At 38.9% G+C, this 6,759-nt stretch overlaps 1 pseudogene; it reads right to left on the reverse strand.

Moving 5' to 3' along the window:
- Positions 1-204: 204 nt before the first annotated feature.
- LOC100390892 (dCTP pyrophosphatase 1 pseudogene) lies at positions 205-6,558 on the reverse strand (annotated as a pseudogene).
- Positions 6,559-6,759: the final 201 nt, after the last annotated feature.

Below are 6,759 nucleotides of genomic sequence, written 5' to 3' on the forward strand. Positions count from 1 at the left end.
TCTAGAAGTTATTACTCAAACCCACTTTACTGGGAGAGCAAACACCAGGAGGCAACGTTCTAGCAGCTGCTGAGCTTCAGACCTCAGGAAGTGGAGGCCTCAGGCCCATGATCTATTCAGAACAGACTAGAAAAAGACTCCAGAGACAAGCCACCCTCTGTTCTTCAGACACTACCCTGAGTTGCAAGTCCTATGACCTTCTTTCTAGGTTGAGGCCTGGCCCATGGAGTCACAGGGAAAGTCCGCGGGCTTCACAGCCTGGTCTTCAGAGATGGTCCTGTGGGGCAATTCTGTATACTTGTGGGAAGAGCTGCAGGCCAGATGGGCTGGGTAGCGTCGACGGCTGATGTCCATTTTGGAGAGCACTGCTTGGGGCAGATCCACACGGCAGCGGGCTGCTAATGCCACCGGGTAGAAGAGGACATCACTAAGCTCCTCTTGAAGGGCAGCCCGTTCCCTGGAGGACCAGCCTTGGGGGCCAGGCTCCCCATTGGTTTTCCAGTGAAAGAGTTCTGCCAGCTCCCCCACTTCCCCAACCAAGGCCAGGAGGAGGTTCCGAGGCTGATGGGACTGTTCCCAGTCTCGTTCAGCAGCAAACTCAGCATGGAGGCGGCGGATGTCCTTGAGCGTGGGCTCTGGGCTGAATCTGAACCGACCCGCAGCAGCAGTGCCCTCTCCACCTGTGTCCCCAGGAGTCTCCCCACCTGCCCAAAAATTGTTATTTAATTTAAAAATAGATTCATTATCAAATCATTACATTTTTAAAATTCCCACCTGGTTTAGAGATATCAAATGAAGATGTATTACTGAATACATCTTTATTTAAAATAAATTTTCCCAGCTTTTCCATGTGGCTTCCTGAAGATTCTCCACAGTAGCACTACCTGGGAGCTTCCTCTTGTATCTTGTGGTATTTGGAATGAGGGCAATTTTCTTTGACCACATTCTATATTGTATTTATCCACCTTATGCCACTAGCTCTATAGCCAAAAAGTGAACATGGTATTAATGGGATGCAGTCCTATTGACAGTAATAACAGTGTGGATTGCTAACCACATGATAAGATCAAGATGCATATTTGAATTGGCTGTATTTATGTTCCAGATGCAAGATGATTATCTGACAGCAGAGGCAACATGATTTAATACATGAGGCCCAGGGCCAGGAATCGGGAAATCTGGGTTTTATTCTTGGCTTCATCACTTAGGCCGTGTATACATGAGTGGAGTATTTTGTAATTGCACTGTTCTTGTTGACCCCAAACTGCTTCCTGCCCTGCCCTGCCACCAGAAGTGTTTGTTTTACTACATTGTTATGGTATCATTGCCTTTCTTCTTTTCCTTCTATTTCTCTTTCCTTATCTTCCCTATTTCTTGATAAACTACATTAAATTGGTATCATATGAGCAATACATAAATCCATTTTATTTTTTAAAAAATCTTACAGAGAATATTGATTTTCCCTTAATCTTCACTCTTCTATTCCTGAGCACCTCTCATTTTCTTGTTCCTAATCTTGTTCTTTCCTGCTTTTATTTCATTCATTTTCTGATTGTAGAGACTCACCCCATTTCTACACCACCCTCTTTTTCATACTTAAACCAGCTTGAATTTCACATAAAATATTCCCACCATGGACCGGGCACGGTGGCTCATGCCTGTAATCCCAGCACTTTGGGAGGCCGAGGAGGGTGGATCATGAGGTCAAGAGATCGAGACCATCCTGGTCAACATGGTGAAACCGTGTCTCTACTAAAAATACAAAAAAAAAATTAGCTGGGCATGGTGTCACATGCCTGTAATTGCAGCTACTCAGGAGGCTGAGGCAGGAGAATTGCCTGAACCCAGGAGGCGGAGGTTGCGGTGAGCCGAGATCGTGCCATTGCACTCCAGCCTGGGTAACAAGAGCGAAACTTCGTCTCAAAAATATATATATATATATATTCCCACCATAAAATATTCCTCTAAAATACACTAAGGCAAGTGGAGAAACATGTGAAGTGTGATAGAGAACACAAAAAGCAAACTAGGAAACAGAAAACTGGAAGAGTACCAGGGATCTGTAGGACTGGATTCTGGGTGAACTGCTCTCAATGTGTCCCATCCTATCAAGTAGGTAGTTAGCAAAATTTTCCTTTGAGAATTCTGAGAGGCCCTCTCAAGGAAACTTGTGGTTTCCTTGAGAATCAGAGATCTTTGCATTTCTGGGTTGCTGTCATCCCTGCTTTCAGCAAAGAGATGCCCAGGTTGATTTCAGATCATAGGGAAACTCTTCTATTTCATCTAACCTCACCAGGAGGAACAGGGCAGTAGGTAATGGAGAAGGCAAATCCACAATTAAAACTGCCAGAAGATTAGGGATACCTAGCCATCATCCACAGCATTCTTCCCCCTTAGAGAGAGCATTACAGGGCCAGGTGCGGTGGCTCAAGCCTGTAAGCACTTGGGGAGGCCGAGGCAGGTGGATCACCTGCGGTCAGGAGTTCAAGACCAGCCTGGGCAATATGACAAAACCCCATCTCTACTAAAAATATAAAAATTAGCTGGGCATGGTGGTGGGTGCCTGTAATCCCAGCTACTTGGGAGGCTGAGGCAGGGAGAATTGCTTGAACCTGGGAGGCAGAGGTTGCAGTGAGCCAAGATCACACTATTGCACTCTAGCCTGGGCAACAAAACAAGACACCATCTCCAGAAAAAGAAAAAAGAGAGAGAAAGAAAGAAAAAAAAGAAAGAAAGAGCATTATTGGAGAGGCCCAGCATTGGGCTGAAAGGGACTAAGTATGGTCACCTTTCCTGGGTAAATCTTAATGTTTCCTAGGTCATGTTGGTGAGGAGACTGAAAAGAGAAGGTTGGAGACTGGTTATGTTGGCCAGAATGTTTGGGATTGTGTTTTTTGTTCCTTTTGTGTTCCAGTAGTTATATGCTGAGTGAATCAGGATAGAGTTAGCACTTAGTAATTTTTACAGCAATAAAAAATTGTTGGCAAAAATAGAGACCCATGTTTCCTTGACCTGAATACTGCCGCAAAACTGAGGGAGTTTAGGAATTCTCAACTATGTGTATATATACATACACACACATTTGAAAACATTATATATATATATATATATTTTATCTTAAACAATGGAGCAGGCAGGTGGCTGAAAGCTTAAATTACTGTTTTACCACATGCCACATAGTTTAATAAGTCAAACTGCTTCCTATATTTCGTATATTCAGAGGCGTCCATATTTTTTCTTTTGTCTTTTCTTTTCCTCTAATCTTTTTTTTTTCTAAGAATGAGATAAAGTATCACAGGTATAATTAAGTCCTTTTGGCATCATTCCCTGATCTCATTTCTTTCTCTTCCTATCTCTTTCCTGTGGGGTAACCAGTAGTCCAAAGTTGTGTATTTTTCCTGTTCATGTTCTAAGTTTTAATTGCATCTGTGTGCATCCTGAACTGAGGGAGTTTAGGAATTCTCAACTATGTGTATATATACATACACACACATTTGAAAACATTATATATATATACATACAATATATTATATATATACATTATATATACACATATATATACAATATATATACATATATATTATATATATACAATACTGTTGAGTGTTTTAAAATTTATAAGCATTGATTTATTCCATATATATCTTTTTAAATGTGCCTTTTATACTCAACATTGTTTTCGAATTTTTGTCAAATATTTTTACCACTTCTTAATACTTACAATTGTATGTGCAAGTTCCTAATTCCCTTGTCATTCCTTCTATCTAATTGCAATTCCCCAAATGGGTAGACTGTGCTTGACCTTGTGGAGTTATTGAAGATGTGGTTTTCAACAGCATCACTAGATATTGTAAATATATTAAATAAATTTAATAAGGGGAATCCATAACCTGATAATAGCATTTATAATAACTTATAGGACTGGACCATCCTCTGACATTTAAATTATGGAGTTTCCGTAGGCGACATTTTGAAGTTTTCTAAGAGTTCATCTAGAATATATGATCATATAAAATTTGACATATATTACGATCAAGAAAAGGCCATATTTGAATTACACCACAGAAAAGATAGGTGTGTCTTATCATTTAAACAATACTCCAAACATATTCTTACCAGTTAATTTATTACAATATGTTAAAAACCCATATGCAGACTTGGCCCAATCAATGAACACATCCAGAAGTAAGACTAATGTCTCCAAATAAAATTTCCCTCTTAAAAGAACCAGAGGAATGGCTGATTCTGTGACAAGAAATATACAAGATGACCTGGAAACATTTTGTCCTATAGCTATCAAGTAAACTATCAAAAGACTTCTATGGTCATTTCAAAAGGACTCAGGAACCAAAATAAAGAATCTCCCACTAACCAGAAATAGGATAAGTAGCACATCAATTCAGATAAAAACTTCAATGGATTAAAACTAATCAAATATGTTTAAATTATCAAATATGTTTAAACCTTTGAAGACTCATAATTTTGCAAATAGGTAAGCAAAGGGAAAGAATCAAGTATTTATCCCATCTTTCCTATATAGTTTATGCCATTGAGTAACTGCTATGGTCTGAATGGTTGTGTCCCCCAGAATTTACAGGTTGAAATCCTAATTCCCAAAGTGATGGTATTAAGAGGTGAGGACTTTGTGAGGTGATTATGTTAAATAGCCTCTGCCCTCAAGAGTGTGGATTAGTGCCTTAGAAGAGACCACAGAAAGACTCTTCTTCTTTTCTACTATGTGGACCCTCGCCAAACACTGAATTTGCTGACACTCTGATCTTGGACTTCCCATTCACCAGAAATGTAAGAAATAAATTTCTGTTGTTTATAATCCACCCAGTGTATAGTATTTTGTTATAGCAGCCTAAACAGACTAAAACAGTAACAAAATAGGAAATGCAAGAAAATAGCTCTTTGAATAAGTGTTTAGCTAATAAAGAAGAGATGGTAGAATTATAATATTACTATTTTGCAATCTTTCATGAACTAATGAATTAACAATAGCTGCTAATATCCCACAAATAGAGATAACTCCTCACAGGGCTAGGTGCAGTGGCTCATGCCTGCAATCCCAACATTTTGGGAGGCCAAGGCGGGTGGATCACCTGAGGTCAGAAGTTCGAGACTAGCCTGGCCAACATGGTAAAATCCTGTCTCCACTAAAAACACAAAAAAATTAGTGGGGCATGGTTGTGTGCAACCTGTGATCCCATCTAGTCAGGAGCCTGAGGCAGGAGAATCGCTTCAATCCCAGAGGCAGATGTTGCCATGAGACGAGATGGTGCCACTGCACTCCAGCCTGGAAGATAGAGAAAGACTGTGAAAAAAATCCCGAAAACTCCTGATAGAAATACAAATTACCACTTTGATGAAATAGCCTCAACAAACCAATCAAACTTAAATCCAAGAAAGCTCTAGATCCAGCTAATAATTTATGGAAAATACAGTCAAAAGAAAAACATATGCAAGAAATATAATAGGCTACACCATGGGGATGCAACCAGCAAAATTCCAACTCAAGGAAATTCTGTAGGACAAACAACCTTGTGTCTTCAATGACTAAATTACAAGCAGAAAGAAAGGGCGAGAGAATTCATAGATTAAAAGAGACTCCAGAAACGTACCAAGAAATCGTAACATGTAAACTTTACTTGAATTCTGATATCAAATGAACAGTTAAAACACCTTTATGACATTTATGAAATCATTGGAAATGTGAATACTGTATGATAATATGAGGAACTATTCAATTTTTTTTTTAGGTTTGATCATTGTACTGTAGCTTTTCTTATAATTTGCATGAGTTCTTATGTAAATAATAAGATATTTATAAATGAATTAATATATAGGTTTTGATTCAAGATAGTAAGGAAAAAACGTATGTTATTCTTCAGTAACTACTTGATAAAATAATATAAAGAGAGAAGCAGGTATAGACATAAATGAAATCAAATTGACCATAAGCTAATAATGAGTACATGGGAATTTGTTATACTATCCTATATGTTTTAAGTTTTCCATAATAAAAAGTTTTTGAAAAAAACTAATTGGGGAAAAATAAATGGAAAAGAGGAATTTAGACACCAAGCTTTGCTTAGAAGTCTCTGCCTGTAGTTTTTCTAAGATAAGAGTTGTAGATTGTGTAAGAAAAGGGGTCGCTTTAGGAAAGGATATGATTTGAAAACGATTAAAATAAATTCCAAAAACTCAATGTACTTGTTCAAACAGCACACCTGTGATGTTTGGACCCCAAGGGGTGCTGACCTGGACTTCAGAAAGTCTTCAAATTCCCTAAACTTGTACTGAAGATATTCTCTATATGTGCATATTTCTAAGAAGAAAGTGCAAAGCTTCATCAGACTCTTGAAGAAAACCCTTTCCTCCTGAACTTTTAAGAACTACTACCTGAAGCAGGGAAATGAAAACAGAAAGAATATATACCCATGGTTTCCATGGCCAACCCAATAGGAAGTGAGCAGCTGTGAGCACTGCAGGATCTCTGTGAATTGGGGACTTGGGCAGTACCATGGTATCTGGGTTGTATCTGTGGTCAGTCATCCCTTACTCTTCTAGCTGAAGAAAAGGTCGTGGTGAACCCTGACCCCATGCACTTTACCAACTACTATTGTCAGTGCTCACACAGCTGTAACAGCAGCAATCCTCAGTTTAGAAGTTAGCACTTTCTATTCAGAATATCCATTCGTTCTGGAATTTTCTAATGCTTCATAAAGGCACTGTCATTAAGGGTCCTTCTGATGC

Source organism: Callithrix jacchus, chromosome 11 (genome assembly GCF_049354715.1).
Source record: "Callithrix jacchus isolate 240 chromosome 11, calJac240_pri, whole genome shotgun sequence".
Taxonomy (NCBI): domain Eukaryota; kingdom Metazoa; phylum Chordata; class Mammalia; order Primates; family Cebidae; genus Callithrix; species Callithrix jacchus.